The sequence below is a fragment of the Microplitis mediator genome, chromosome 6 (genome assembly GCF_029852145.1).
Source record: "Microplitis mediator isolate UGA2020A chromosome 6, iyMicMedi2.1, whole genome shotgun sequence".
Classification (NCBI taxonomy): Eukaryota; Metazoa; Arthropoda; class Insecta; order Hymenoptera; family Braconidae; genus Microplitis; species Microplitis mediator.
The window spans coordinates 23,581,714-23,599,165 of NC_079974.1; the positions used below are offsets into that span (position 1 = coordinate 23,581,714).

A 17,452-nucleotide genomic window follows, 5' to 3' on the forward strand; every position below is an offset into this window, starting at 1 on the left:
AGATAAATTTTTCCTAGGACTTTTCCGAGTTTCTCTTACTAGAGGACATCATTATGAACAAAAAACGTTTATATTGTGATGGGTTATCCCCAACAGGAGCAAAGTTATGGGCCACTCTTCATAGACAGCCTCATCCTCACCCATCCTCACCCATCTTCACCCCTCTCCACCTAATCCTCATATGGGTCTGAACTCAAAAAATTAATTTTTTCCAGGACTTTTTAGGGCTTCTCCTACTAAAGGACCTCATAATGAACAAAAAACGTTTATATTGTGATGGGTTATTCCCAATAGGCGCAAAGTTACGGGCCATTCTTCGTAGGAAGACATGGACAGCCTCATCTCCACCCATCACCACCTAATCCTCATATGGATCTGCAGTCAAAAAATAAATTTTTCTTAGGACTTTTTATGGTTTCTCCTACTAGAGGACATCATAATGAACAAAAAACGTTTATATTATGATGAGTTATTCCCAACAGGAGCAAAGTTACGGGCCACTGTTCATTGGAAGACATGGACAGCCTCATCTCCACCCATCTCCACGCATCTCCACCTAATCCTCATATGGATCTGAAGTCAAAAAATAAATTTTTCTTAGGACTTTTTATGGTTTCTCCTACTAGAGGACATCATTATCAACAAAAAACGTCTGTATTGTGATGAGTTATTTCCAACAGGAGCAAAGTTACGGGCCAATTGCTTCAGCAAAATAAAATAATTTATTTTTCAAAATAAAAAATAATAGTAATAATGAGGTCAATAAAATGTCCCAAATTTTTTTTTACAATAGTGGCCCACTCTACCTCACATTCAGATTCTAGGTTCCAATAAAATTAAAAAAGAATTTTTCTTATTAAAAATTTTTAATTCACCCCATTGTCGGGGCTGATTAACACGCGATCCTATTCTCCAAAGCGTAACTAAGCTTTTTTAAACAAATAAAATTTTTCTCTCTTCATAATGGTGTCCCATTTCCACCCAGGTTCCTTTACATACATTTAAATAGAACAATGGAAATCGTAAAAAAATATAATTAAATTAAAACTAACATTGACTCGGTGAGCAGCTCAATTGTTAATAGTCATAATTGTGACATAAATTATTGGATATATACATATATAAATATAAGCTCAAATACCTCAATTATAATAATCAAATTGAGGTATCAGCTTTAGAATGCTTTGTCATAAATTATTTATTAATTCATGGTATTATTCACTGTTTTGTAAATCGATTCAATTTTACACATTGCCAATATTTTAATAATAAAAAATTTTAAAAAGGACTAATGAATATTTTTACCGACTTTACCGCGGATTAACATAAATTTAATATCGGGTTAAATAATACCCTAGTAAAAAAATGACTTAAAATATTTTATTTTTTTTCGCCCCTTTTCATTCAAGTACTTGTGGATTTTTATTGCCTCGGAACAATGACAGGTCAGAGTTGGATTTTATTAGAATGAAAAAAAATGTAAGAGGATTTTTATCATTTTTTTTTAGATGCAGTAAAATCAACCGATCAGCGGCAACGATTTTTGACAGCCGCTTGTCAACTGATGGCCAAAGTTGTCTCTGCACCCGAGTTTGTTATATTTTATTTTTTTTTTACTCCCTTTTTTTCCTGGTACATCAGTAAAATAAGTGAAAAAAGAGTTAAAAGATCGAGTCCCTTGCGGTCCGGGGGTTAGTTGTTTAAGACTCGAGGGCGCTTGCGCAGCTTTCAGGTATGCCGATCCCTGTGTGGGGGTTAGTCGTTCGCCAACATTACAACGCGTCGCGTGCTCTGCTACGCACCCCCGTCAAGGTGCTCTTTGCTCTCCCGCTCTCGGAATTCAAATCTTCGCTCACTTTTTATTATTCAAATACCGATCAAATAAAAAATGTCACCTCATAATTTTATTTTTTCTCCCCATATTTAATTTTTTTTTCTCGACTTGTTAATTATTTTATTAGTGATGTTAATTAATAACTATTCGAAATTTTACACTAAAGTTAATATAAAAGTGACAGTGGCATGTGTTTATAAATATATAAATTTATAAAAACTTGTGTTAAATTTTTTTTTGTTAATTAATTAATTTTATTGTTATAAGACAGCAATGAAGAGTAATTAGTGTTTTATGTATAACACATCAGTGTTAAAAAAAAGGTATCAAAATTTTGTATTTTTTATTAAAAAGTAAAAAAAAATTTTACTTCAAACGAATAATTATCATATTTTAATGAATAAATTTTGTCAGATTACTTGGCTCGTATTTTTGTACTGAAATTTTTTTTAATTTTAATTAGAGAGAAAAAATTTTTAATTAGAAATTTTAGCGACAATTATTTGGCCGTTAATTAATGAGGGTGATAATTAAGAATTCAAAAAAAAAATATTAGAGAGATGATTCGATGACGAATATCGTGACGTAGTAACGAGATATATATGACAAATATAATATATGAATTGTGATATTATATATAAGCCCTTGAGCGTTGATGATTATTCGCTGCAGTGGAACCAGTGGAAGCAGCAGCGACACGCCCGGACTGAACGATCCCGAGATTAGAGATAACCCCTCAGACTTTTACTGCAGCAAAGCGCGAGATAAGACGGCGAAATGAGCGAGCTCTTCATTCCAGGTAAATTTAACTCTTTCCATCTGGTCTCTGGTCCCTAAAACCATTCAAAGTCTGTTTGTTCCTCGGTCGCGAAATTTATCTAGAATCTCGTCCGAAATGACACTCGATTATTTTATATATCCTTGAGGCAAAAGAGGGAGGAACAGACAAGTGCAATTAATTAGTTAAAGTGAAGTGAGAGAAAGAGAGGAAAAGGACTCAAGAGTGTCTACAGTGGATGTAACGTGGCACAAAGTTGCGTCGAATAATAAAAAATTAAAATGGGGCTGGCGAGAGCCCGGAGAAAAACCCTCGACAAGGACGTGTATGTTCCGGTCTGCTGAAGAGATAAAAGGAACCATCCGACCCTACATCACATCCACTGGTAGAATAATTTGCGGCGCTCTACCCCACTTGCCATTTTATATAGAGATACAAAAGAAAATTTTTAGACTAGAGACACCGTCGTAATGAAAAAAGTATCTGCTGAACGGTTCACCCATCGTTCAACATTTTTTTAATATTATGAGTTATTTTCGGTATTTACTAATTAGTTCATAAATTATATTCATGTCGAAATTAGGAGTGTGCCAATTATGTCCAGTTTCAATTTTATACACTGTAAAAAATCACCGGGGTAAGTCCAAGCGGTGTAGGTGTTAAAATAATCGGTGTTAAATTTACCCCCGAAAGCGGTGTAAAAATAACGCCGCCACCGGTGTAAATATTCTGTACCGGTGTTAAAATATTTTATTTTGTGAATATTTTTACTTACTCGATCACTATACTTGTTGATAAATGATATTTTTTATTAATTTTCATAAAGAACTGACATTTTTTGTGTTTCATAATCTTTAAAGTTAATACTCCAAGCGGACGCAATTTACCCCGCTTTTACACCGGCATTACTCCGCTTTTACACCGGTTACTCCGCTTTTACACTGGTTTTACTCCGCTTTTACACCGGTTTTACTCCACTTTTACACCGGTTACCCTGATTTAACACCGGTATTTTTAACACCGGTGTATTACTCCTCCTACACCGGTGTAATTTCATTTTTACACCGGGCGGAGTTGAATTGAGTCCATTTTTAACACCGCTCTTTTTACAGTGTAGTAATCAAAAAAATTTTAAGATTAAAGTTAAATTTTTTGATTTGAACCCCGGGTCTGAGTTGACAAAAAAATTCTAATTTTATTCCTTCAACACCTCAACTTTGAAATAATAATAATAAGAATTAGTTTATACGAATACGTGGTTCGAATTTAATATAAAGTGTATTCAGTGTTGGTCAGCAGCTGAACAGTGCTGACCTTTACACACATACTGAACTTGTAAACCACTCGGAGAACTACCACGAGAATTAGAAACTTTACCACATATACTTCTATAAATATAAGTATATATACATAAATATATGAATCACATTATTATCAATCTCACATGCGAAAGTTATTACATGAAATTGTCCACACAATAATAACAACAACAACAGCAAAAACCACATGCAGGTGGTATAAACTCACTTACTTCCACGTAACTCTTTTGTTCCCTTTACTTTTATTTTTTTATTTTTTCACATTACTCTGATTATTTATACTTTTATACAAATACATATAAAGCCGCTTACAGCCGCTTACAAGCTGACTAACGATAAGTCATGCGAATGTAATTCTATAAAGTATAAGGTTTAGTATCAACACCCACCCCTATTTAAAATAAAGAAAATATTTACAGCGACATTTCGAATGACTTTCAAGGTGATAAATTGTCATGCATGTCTGCTGCCATTGAAAAAAATAAAACAAAAATGTTTAGAGATAAATCATAAAATGTCACAGTGAATTGCCATCTCCCGGAGTAACTTATTAAATATGTGATTATTATTATTATTATTATTATTATTATTTATTGTTTTAAGGCCATGGAGTTATAGCTCCTTGCGGCCCTCCAAAATAGGGGAGACCGGGGCAAGACGGCCCACCTAAGCCGGTTATTATTATTTGTGGCTTTTAACCATCAAGTCGATTTACTCTTGTCCAACTTGAACTCAATTCACCAAAATTTTGGTGAAGCTCCTGAAAAAAAATTTTTTTTTTTTGGGGCAAGACGGCCCCCTCCGAAAAAAAATGAAAAAAAAAATTTTTTTTTTTTAATTGCAAAAAAATTTCCCGCGTAGCAAATGTTTATATTTTTCTCTTTAACAACTGTATTTACTTTAATATTACTCAAAATAACCTTTTTTGATATAATACGAGTCATTTTTTCACTTCAGTAGAAAATTGATTATTGGTTTTTTTAACTTTTTCAAATGCTCTATTTTAATCCAAATCCATATAATTAACCAAAAAATGACATTTCTATTAAATTAATCATGACTAGGTTATAATACTATGAAATACATTTTCTTTTAGAATTTTTGAGTGGTTCATTTTGCCCCAAGTTTCGCGTATCGGGCTAAAAATGAGTAAATAATCTAAATTTGTGATAATCAAAAGAAAACAAGAAAAAAAAATTTTTGGTTAATTTTTGAGGTTGGCCTTCTTGCCCCAGGTGGGCCGTCTTGCCCCGGTCTCCCCTACATTACAATGAATGTTAATCAACAAAATTAGTGTAATACAGATAGTAGTAATACTTGATATATATTATACATAATACATACATCAATACATCATACATCAACATATCACTCCATCATCAAATAGATAATTTCATTAGTGATTTTGACCAAATCACGCATTCTCTTCACTCAACAAGAACTCAAAACACGCTTTGCGGAAAGTAGGAAAAGACGGTTGTGAAGTACAGTATTAAGGTAATCGATTCCATATTCTAATCGCACTTACTAAAAAAGATTTGTCATACTTGGTGCTGTCCCGCATGGAAAAGCTATATATTGTTAAAAGTATATAAAAAAATATATGGTAAATATGTGATAAATATATAGCGGCAAAAATATCTATATTGAAAAATATATGTTTTTTACATATATTGGATTATGTATTTATCATAATATATTTACTTGTATATAATGTTTTGTATTTTTCTATATATATTATCTCATATAATGCTCAATATATTTTTATCATATATGGATAATATATATATAATTTATAAGTATAATATAATAAACTTGAATTATATATCCATATATTTTGACTCATATAATTAGTGGTATATGGTCTCTATATAATTGATTATATATGAAAGAATTTATATGATTAAATATATGGTTCGCGGTATATTGGAATTATATTTTTCCAGTATATCAAAACTTATATTTTTCGCAATATATTTAAAATTTTATTTTTTAATATACTTTTTCAATTTCTACACAATCCCACAAAAAAAAGTCAAATTTGTTATTTTTTCTCCTTCTTTTTATAGACCTTATATTTACTGGCAATAACCTAAGAAAAGTAAAAAAAGTGCCATATATTTTACAATATATTGGAAACCATATATTTTGCAATATATTGGAAAACATATATAAAAAATATAAAAAATACTATATATTAATTAATATACTACTTTCAATATAATATATCAATATAAAAAAGATATATTAAAATATATATGTAAAACATACATAAAAAGTCATATATTGATAAATATATTGATAATATATTCTAGCAATATATTTTTTTTCAATATATTATCATATATTCTAGCAATATATTTTTTTTCAATATATTGTCATATATTAATACGGCAAAAATATAAATATTATTTTATATATTGAACAATATATCACATTAAAATATTCATATATTCTATCATATATGTTTTCACATATAAAATTTTTTCATGCGGGGTGGCAACCCGGTACAACAATATGATAAGGTCTTATTTGCATCCGCGAGTCTATCACCAACAGCGGCAAGGAAAATAAGAGCAACGAAGCGGTAGAAGCTCATCGTCGGGCGGCAACAGCAATAAACAGTTTGTTGGGTTCGTTACTGCCAGCTCTTGTGCCATATAAACTTGGAGCGAGCACGCTTGCTCTTACGCCTTGGCTTGTATCTTGGCTTATAAACCTCATCGCTGTTTTACTCGGTACGCGGGACTTCGGGCCGACTGACCCGCTCGAGGGGCAGAGTGAACCAGCAAGTGGATGATAGTCCAAAAGTTACGGTTAGTTAGGATCATTACTTGTTTGCCAAGTTGTCTTTGTTATCACTACTTCCATGACAGCTATTTCTTTTCAACGCTATACACAACGGCTTTATTTATGTTTCTTTATTTTTACACTTCTTTTCATCTTTATCATCAAAGTCTTGAATAAATAAAGACAAACAGTAACTAAGATACCATACAAGAGTGCTGGTCTCAAAACTCCTTAAAACAAAAAACACAAAATTCAAAACAGCTTCATTATTTTTTTTTTTTTTTGTTGCAACAAAAAAAGTTACAATAGGCAATTTTTTTAATACGCTTTCTGAGAATAATAAGCACAGAATGGAATCTCGAAATTAGGTATAAAGACGAGCATAAATTCTTTTTAGAAAAATTTTCTTTTATTTCCGACTCACGAACTGGAATTTTTTCACAGCCGACTAGTAATTGAATGTAATTAAATAAAAGAGGTGTAATGTGGGTACAATTATTGTGCGGAAAGGGTGAAAAAATAAGGGCGAGTCCCTTTGATAGTTGACAAGATTTCCAGATGGTGAAAAAAATATTAAAGTAACCATTTTTACGCAAAGTCACTTTGTTCCGGTACTTTGCGGTATAGTTGGTCACATTCAATCCCAACTCTCAAAAGTGAATTAATTTAAAGTACTACAAGCTAATTGCTAATTAAAAAGTCACTATTCTTGCCTTAATTGATAATCAGAAACAATAGAACTTATGACAAAATTTTGAATAAATGGGACAGATAACTTTCCTTGGAATATTTCACCTGATTCTGAACATTGATTCAATAATATTTTACTTAGCATAAAAAACACATGAAATAAAAATTTAAGAGAATAAATTGGTGTGCATGTATGATTTTATGCAGACAAGTAGACTCAGGCCTGGGTCTAAGTACCTTAATAACAGAGTATTGTAAAGAAATATGTTATTCATGTAAAAATAGTAAAGTTGTCGTATGAATGAAAAATAGCTTAAGTACAGGGTTGTCCTTACATTTCAATAGTGAACCTTGGGCATTATATAACTCGAGTGCACCTCACACAAAACACACATGGAGGTTGTTTTATAATAGAGGACTATAAGATACTCGTTACTTTTCATTCTATCGATTCGCATTTAAATTTATCACCAGGGGAATTGAATTCTTTCTCACATTCTAACCTTTAGAGCTTCTGTATAGATCCACTATACATTCGTTTCTATAAAAAATGAAAACAACAGTACTTACTTTGAGATCAGACAGGATGACACGGCTTTTAGATACAAGAGAATTTCTCTTCTCTCAGATCCCAGATCCCAAAGGAACCAGTTTCAAAGGCTTTCAGTCATTGAAAAATACTCGGGAGCGTCGTAACCATCGATCATTTTATTTATCAGAAAGAAAATAATTCATGTTCTGTGAGAAATATCAGAGCTGTGATGGTTGACCGTTTGAGAATGACGAGATGGTGATGGAAATGCGCTCACAGAAGGGAGATGTGTGGAACGAACACACACCTGCACACACACGGATTTAATATTTTATTATGCAATTGGTTCTATCGAACGGCGCAGAACTCGGTCGAGGGTTACGACCCTTACGCCTAACCGATACAACGTATAATTGCAATTTATAGACACCCAGTGCACCGCATAGACAACCGCCGAGCCAGTGAACCATTCGTTGAATGAACAAAACCGTCGGTATCGATTGATTTCAATATAAAAAAAGTACTATGCATATTTTTTATATTCATTTGTCGTTTCAACGTTTTGTATTTTATGGATACTCATTATCGATAATTAGGAGAACGAGAGCAAGTAATAGGAAAAACCCGGAAAACGGTAAATTGTGTGAGTTTTTTTCTGAGGTCACGTCAAAACTCATTCAAAAAAAATTATTTTGAGAACTTATTGGGTTTTTCCTATTAGAGGACACTCTAGGGAACAAAAAACGTTGATATTTTGTAGAGTTTTTCCCAACAGGAGCTAACTTACGGGCTACTCTTCATAGAAAAACATAGACAGTGTCATCCTCATCCATCCTCATTTATCCTCACATGGGTCATAAGTCAGAAAAAAATTTTTTCTCGAGACTTTTTGGACTCTTTCCTACTACAGGACATCATACTGAACAAAAAACGTTTGTACTGTGTGGAGTTATTTCCAACAGGAGCAAAATTATGGACTACTCTTCATAGAAAGACATAGGCAGTGTCATCCTCATTTATCCTCATATGGGTTATAAGTCAGAAAAAAATTTTTCTCGAGACTTTTTGGACTCTTTCCTACTACAGGACATCATACTGAACAAAAAACGTTTGTATTGTGTGGAGTTATTTCCAACAGGAGCAAAGTTATGGACTACTCTTCATAAAAAGACATAGACAGTGTCATCCTCATTTATCCTCATCCATCTTCATTTATCCTCACATGGGTCATAAGTCAGAAAAAAATTTTTTCTCGAGACTTTTTGGACTCTTTCCTACTACAGGACATCATACTGAACAAAAAACGTTTGTACTGTGTGGAGTTATTTCCAACAGGAGCAAAATTATGGACTACTCTTCATAGAAAGACATAGGCAGTGTCATCCTCATTTATCCTCATATGGGTTATAAGTCAGAAAAAAATTTTTCTCGAGACTTTTTGGACTCTTTCCTACTACAGGACATCATACTGAACAAAAAACGTTTGTATTGTGTGGAGTTATTTCCAACAGGAGCAAAGTTATGGACTACTCTTCATAAAAAGACATAGACAGTGTCATCCTCATTTATCCTCATCCATCTTCATTTATTCTCATATGGGTCATAAGTCAGATACAAAATTTTTCTCGAGACTTTTTGGAGTTTTTCCTACTACAGGACACCATACTGAACAAAAAATGTTCATATTGTATGGAGTTATTTCCAACAGGAACTAAGTTACGGGCCGCTCTTTATAAAAATCTATAGACATCATCATCCGTGACCTAACAAGGCATCCCAAGTCAGAGAAAAATTTTTTTCTGGACTATTTTGAATTTTTCCTTCTAGATTACACTATAAAGACCGTAAAAATTTTTATATAGTATGGCGTTATAAACGGAAAAATTTTCAAGAGGCTCATTTTGCTTCCCGCTTCCGTAGATAAAATATTCTAGTCTAATATTGATTCGAAACTTCTGGGAAAGAACACGGTAGTTATTCCTCGAAAAGTTGGATAGAATTAAGTGCGGATGTATAATGTAATTGGGTTATCTCCTCGTTTTCTATAGAAATCGCTCGACGGCTTGAGGTAACGCTCGTCGTACAGATTCAGTAAAACATTCGCCAAGAATGGCTCTTTAAAAAAGTAATTATTATCTTGAGGTGTCAGATGTCCTGAACCGTAAAGTCTCCTTTCAACTCCAAGGGTTCTTTTATTCGCGTTAAAACAAAACGAGTCTGATCGAAGCCTCATAAAAGAACGTCGTCCTGTATGATAAGGATCTTTTTAATGAGCTTGTGAAAATGTCATGTATAATATTTCTAAAATGTCCTTCTGTTATTTCCACTGACAAGTAGACAAACTCATTTTCTCATATTAAACCGTTTATATAAAATGTGTTTATCAAAAAAATTACTCGCTTATTTTTAACATCAAGAGATAAATGAGTAAGTATAAATATAGAAAAAAAAACTTTGAAATTTGATTTTATCTTCTATACTTTTTCAGGTGTTCTTTCTGGAAAATAAGTAAACTTTAAATTTCTTCCATACCCAAGTTTTAGTATCCCTGTAAAAAACTTAAAAACTTGATTTTCAAGTTCCCAGAGTCCTTTTTTTTACTCAAAGAAGACAAACTTATCAAAAGCGTTCACGTTTCAAAAAATAACTTATAAATTTGATTTTACAACTTTTTAGATACTTTTCATAAAAAATCGCATTAACTGTTGCACGGAAAATTTTCATATTTATTCAAATAGACGAATTGCCTACTCGCCTGCGGGAAAATTTATCATTAATGAGAGATTCATTAAAAATATCCAAAATCGTACGAATTGAGCAGCAAAACTGAAGCAAACACTCCGGAAATGAGGGCAACCCGTGAAAAAATATTCTGATCAGACTATATCAGGCCTGATATAGAAATTGGCCATATCAGACTATATATGCTTTGATATAAGTATATTAGACTATATATGCTTTGATATAAATTGTCTATAAATTGTCTATAAAAAATTACATCTGTAAAAGACCAAATTTAAAAAAAAAAATATGTAAAAAATAAATATCAATAAATTTTTAATGTGTATAAAAAATCTATCGTGTTCAACTTTCTTGACACATCTTTTCGAATACAGTTTGAGGTAACTTGATATTTTTAACCTCTATAAAGGCTTATCAAATTATATCAAGCCTGATCAGGATTTTTATTCACAGGTATATCAATTTATATATATATATATATATCAGACTATATAAAGTCATATCAAGTTATATCAAGCCTGATCAGGGATTTTTTTTTTAAGTATATCAAAGTATATATAACTTTATAAGGTTATATCAGGCCATATCAGGACCTATTAGAAATAAATATAACATTATATATGAGCTTATCAAGTTATATCAAGTCTGATATAGACATATCAAATTGATAAGGCTTGATCTGGCCTGATATGGCCAATTTTCATATCAGGCCAGATCAGGACCTATCAAAAATCAAATATGGACATATCAGATCATATCAGGCCAGATATGAATATATCAAAAATTTTGATATGGCCTTATCAGCTCATATCAAGCCTGATCAGAATATTTTTTCACGGGAAATGTGTAGCGCAATAAAATAGAGAGCAGAATCACAATATTTACATATTCCATCAGAAAGTAACAAAGTTAAGATTCATTACGAATAGAACCGAGGAACGAGCGAACCATTGACCTAAAGGACTGCCAAGCCGTTATTTCCCATTGTTAAAGTCTTATATATATATATAAAAAAAAAAAAAAGAACGAGTCGCCGTTATTTGCCAGAATCTTACTCTTCTATAGAAGATATATATAGAATTGATTCATGAAACAAACGTACTCGACCTCGACAATTTTTCTCGAGTCTTTTCTCCTACAAGGATCCTCTCCCGTTCCCAGTAGTCGGCTCAGGGCACCCGATTTTCAGGATCAATACTGTCACAATGACTATCTATTAAATGATAGACTAGTACCAGCATAAAACTATGTGCATACCAGAATATATATATATGTATACGAAAGTACACAACAATCTATTTGAGCTGACGTTCGTGAGTAGATTTCCCGGTTTCGCAGATTCTTACATTAACTCTCTATCTCTCTCTGTCTTTTCTTTCTCATTCTCAATACCTGCATGCTGATATATACCTATATTAGATAAGTTTAATAGCTGACTTTGCGTAATGCGCTCAAGCATTTCCCAAGGGCACGATATGCCTTTATCCTATTTCTCTCTGTCTACAGAACTCTTCACCCACTCGCTATATGCCAGCAAATAATGCTGATATCGCTTCTTGATAAATTCCACACTTATATTTTTCACTTCAACTTGAATCTTCTTTGACTTCTTGTTATCTTACAAATTTATTAATATCATTCATTATTGCTGCAGTGTGAAAAATTTTGAAAACAGGCGCGGATTTAACGCGGAATGGAACGTGTGGCTTTTTACCCGTAGGAAAATAACATATATGGTCAAAATATATGTAAAATATATGATAAATATCAGAAAATATATGTGGCGAATTTAACTATATTTTCTGATATATTTTTTTTTTATATTAAAAAATATAATACTCATCATATACGAGTCCGTATATGTTTAGCATGTATAAAATATATATGTCAATCATATACAAAAAATATATTTTTATCATATATGAAAATATATATTCTTTTCATATACGAAAACTATATTTTTATCATACATAAAAATATATATTTTTATCATATATAAAAACATATATTTATATTGTGTATGGAAAAAAAAAAATTTCTTATTCGTATGACTAACTCCAATTAAATTAGATCTAAATTTTAATATAGGGGAGGGTGGGGCAGAGCGGCCCCCCTGAAATTTTGATAAAAAAAAAAATTTTTTTTTTTTTTCAACTAATTACTATAAATCTGATATGTTTGCGCATTTTTACCCCTACGCATGACATTTGGGGCAAAATGGACAAGCCCAAAATTTTGAAAAAGTGATTTTTTCATATTTTTATTGTCAAATTAAAAAAAAATTATTATAATTCCACATTTCTAGCCCTACGCATAACACCTGGGGCAAATGGACCAGCCGAAACTTCCGAAAAAATTATTTTTTCATATTTTTCGGCCGTTTCTTTATGTAAGAGGCAAATTTGGTCACTAAAAATTTATAAAAATTAAATTTTTTTTTTTGTTGATAAATTTTTGAAATAAAGTAAAACTATAGAATTGAATTTTTTTTTTATTAAATAACAATTAGTAATTAAGGTAATCGAGAGTGAACGATTTATTACACTTTAAAAAATTTTTTTCGAGTAATATAAAACCAAAAATAGTTGTCAAGAGAAAGAAATACATTCTTAATGATGAAAACAATTAAAAAAAAAAAAAAAAAACGAAAAAAAAAATTTTTTTACTATTTTTTGGAGGGGGGCTGCTCTGCCCCACAAAAAAAAAAAATTTTTTTTTAGAATTTTGGCAAAATGTCCATAAATTTGTTCGAAATAGGACAAAAGTAAAGTGATCTTATGGCTGAAAGCCACAAAAAATAATAATTGGCTTAGGGAGGCCGCTCTGCCCCACCCTCCCCTACTCTTTAAATTGCAGTTTAAATTTTCAAAATTAGTTAATTTGATGCGAATATATAATATCCCAATATACATATACATACACCGAATAAATTATATGCTTAAATATAACAAAGAAAATATATGGTGCCATATATAATATAAATTATATGCTACCATATATTTCATTTCATATAAAAATTTTATATTTTTTTAATATAAAAGAAAATATATCAATACAATATATTATAATGTAAATGTAAATTTATATATAGCTTAAAATATAAAAAGCATATAAGTTTCATATATGGAATACATATATTTACTACTGTATATAATTTTATATTAAATCGGCGAAAATCTCTATATGATTTTTTATAATATACAATATAATATATCATATATTGTTTTGTTGCAAACATATATGATTTTATATATTTTAACCATATATTGTTTTTTCATACGGGTATTTATTTACCCCCTTTGGTGTAAAATTTACTCCAAGGAAGACTTGGAATAATTGCTTGCTCACAACTTCATGCGCAGTAATATTTATTTCAACAAATTCAGCTAAACTTTTTAAGCTCTTGTTCCATTAACTCTTTTGAAACTAACTTATAATTACTTTTCTTTGCAAAAAAATTTTCACAATTGAATAAACAAAAACAATAATAATATTAATGGCATTGTTCAAATTTACGCTGACGTATTTTTAAAATGGACAATTTCAAAAATATATATCAGCGGCATTTATTTATTCCAACGCAATGTCACTCAAGGAACGTTATTAATTGTCATGCACACACGTACAATACTGCTGTTGATATATCAATCGCCATGCGTGATCACGTACGTCATATAAATAAAAATACAAGTCGCACGTGTGTGCCATCATTTCAAAAGCTATTGAACACAACCAAATGCCGATCAATTGTGTCGCGGACTAAGTACCATTTTGAGCAATTACCGGGGACAATTGCTCGCAAAAAAAAGGAAACAATTATTTCGATCGATTAAACCATTTAATCTAAAACGTTTATTTTTAAACTCCGTGTCGTATTTTTTCGGTTCAACGAATCCCCTCGGCGTATTTGTTTACTATGTTAATTTATTCATACTAGTAATTAAATAGGTATTTGAGGTCTTAGTAGCTTATCGCAAGATCTAATCCTCAATAACATACACGAGAGCTTATGCGATAGTTAACTTTTCCTTATGTTCACCCTCGGATATATTTCATTTTATTTATTTATTTATAAATACACGGAAAGACAATTATGGGAAGTTTTGCTATGCATTATGGGAATAGTTCCCATAATAGTATGGGAATGGTTCCCATAATAGTATGGGAATAGTACCTATACTACTATAGAGATGGTTCCCATATATTATGGGAACCATCCCCATAATAGTATGAGAATAGTTCCCATATCATTATGGGAATGGTTCCCATAATGGTATCGGAATCATTCCCATAATGGTATCGGAATCATTCCCATACTATTATGGGAATGGTTCCCATATTGGTATAGGAACTATTCCTATAATATTATGGGAACTATTCCCATAATGTTATGGGAACCATCCCTATAATATCATAAAATTTTTTTTTTGCAGAATAGTGTAGAAATTTCCCAAAATTTGAATTTTCTTGAATGTTTTGTACTGACAAAAAATTCTTGTTAAAAATTTTAGTGTTTTTTTGCCAAATACGATTTTTTTTTCAATGTTTGAATTTTTGTTTTTATGTTTAATAATATTTCTGTGTATTGTAGAAGTGATTGCCACACTTCTTTAAATTAATTTTTTCATGATAATATGGGAACCATTCCCATAATATTATAGGAATGGTTCCTATAATAGTATAGGAACTATTCCCATAATATTATGGGAATGATTCCCATAATGGTATACTAACCATTCCAATTGCATTATGGGAATCATTCCCATAATATTATAGGAACCATTCCCATAATATTATGGGAATGGTACCTATAATTTATGGGAATGGTTCCTATAATTTATGGGAATGGTTCCTATAAATTATAGGAACCATTTCCATAAATTATAGGAATGATTCCCATAATATTATAGAAAGTATTCCTATAAATTATAGAAAGTATTCCTATAATTATAGGAACCATTCCTATAGTGTTATGGGTATCATTCCCATAATTATAGGAACTATTCCTATAATTATGGAAAACATTCCTATAGTTATAGGAACCGCTCCCATAATTTATGGTCGTAATTCCTATGATGGTATAGGAAAAAATTTCATAAAATTATGGGAACCGCTGCCATAATTTTTTTTCCGTGTAGTCATTTTAATTAAATATTCTACTTTGCAGTTCAGTGTCTAGACTCTATCAATCAATTTCAATGTTTGACATTTCGATTTCATTCATTTTTTTCGGTTATTAGTCAATCACTTGAGGGTAAAAAGTCAATCAAATTGAAATGAAGGCTTCAAATTTGGAGAATATCTTAGTTTTTTACTCAAAATTTGTAAAATTGAACCGTGGAAAGTGATGAATTATTTGATGAGTGTTTTAGGCTCATAAAAAAAAGTGTAAAAAAGATAAAAGGTACTTTGAAACTAGTATTAGATGAAAGTGACCTAGTTCAGTTGTCTAAACGAGACAGAACAATCCAACGAATCGCTGTTTTATTGGCTCTCTATTTTACCACCTTGTCTATCTTTTATTTTTTTACTCTTCACAATATATACACACATGTAAACTCCAAATGGATATACATATATATATTTCGTTACTTTTACTATTTAAATTTGCATACAAACTGCCCGGCCAATCGATACAGATTCCAACTTACTTCGTGAAACGAACGATTTTCATTTTTATTTTTATTTTATGTTACTTTCAATTTATATTATTTTGTATCTTGTTATCAAAGAGAATTCACTTATAAACTTGAAATCATTAAATTTAACGAGAGTTTAGTTTTAATTAGTATTCTTTTAGTTTAAAATACATGAGTTCAACTTTATTTTATTTTTCATGCTAATAATTAATTTCGTTTTTATGATCAAAAGTGTTTTTGGTTTTATAAAAAAAAATTTCATGCTATCTGTGCTTTGGGAATTAAATTTGGAAGCATTCTCTAAACATTAATTAGTGAAAATAAGTGAATATTCACTAATTTCAAGTGCAAACCGAACCACAAATATCAAAAAGTGGTTCGGTTGACACTTAGAATAAATGAATATTCACTTTTTTTCACTAATTCATGTTTAGAGAGTTCACGGAAAGAAATATATGGGAAGTTTTGCTATGCATTGTGGGAACCATCCCCATAATAGTATGAGAATAGTTCCCATACCATTATGGGAATGGTTCCCATAATGATATGGGAATGGTTCCCATACCATTATGGGAACCACTCCCATAATGGTATGGGAGTCATTCCCATACTATTATAGGAATGGTTGCCATATTGGTATAGGAACTATTCCTATAATATTATGGGAACTATTCCCATAATGTTATGGGAACCATCCCTATAATATCATAAAATTTTTTTTTTGCACAATAGTGTAGAAATTTCCCAAAATTTGAATTTTCTTGAATGTTTTGTGTTGACAAAAAATTCTTGTTAAAAATTTTAATGTTTTTTTGCCAAATACGATTTTTTTTTTCAATGTTTGAAATTTTGTTTTTATGTTTAATAATATTTCTGTGTATTGTAGAAGTGATTACCACACTTCTTTAAATTTATTTTTTCATGGTAATATGGGAACCATTCCCATAATATTATAGGAATGGTTCCTATAATAGTATGGGAACTATTCCCATGATATTATGGGAATGATTCCCATAATGGTATACGAACCATTCCAATTGCATTATGGGAATCATTCCCATAATATTATAGAAAGTATTCTTATAAATTATAGGAACCATTCCTATAATTATAGGAACCATTCCTATA

General features: G+C 31.0%; 1 protein-coding gene across 2 annotated transcripts in view; it reads left to right on the forward strand.

Annotated features, from left to right (window-relative positions):
* Positions 1-1,772: 1,772 nt before the first annotated feature.
* Positions 1,773-17,452, forward strand: part of LOC130669657 (neural cell adhesion molecule 2-like) — a 55,209-nt gene continuing 39,529 nt past the window's right edge. The window contains exons 1-2 of one of the 2 annotated variants that reach the window (XM_057472674.1): positions 1,773-2,157; positions 2,507-2,633. The gene's annotated coding sequence lies outside the window, so the exon portion shown is untranslated. The remainder of the gene's footprint in view (positions 2,158-2,506; positions 2,634-17,452) is intronic. The other variant, XM_057472673.1, reaches the window with a different exon arrangement.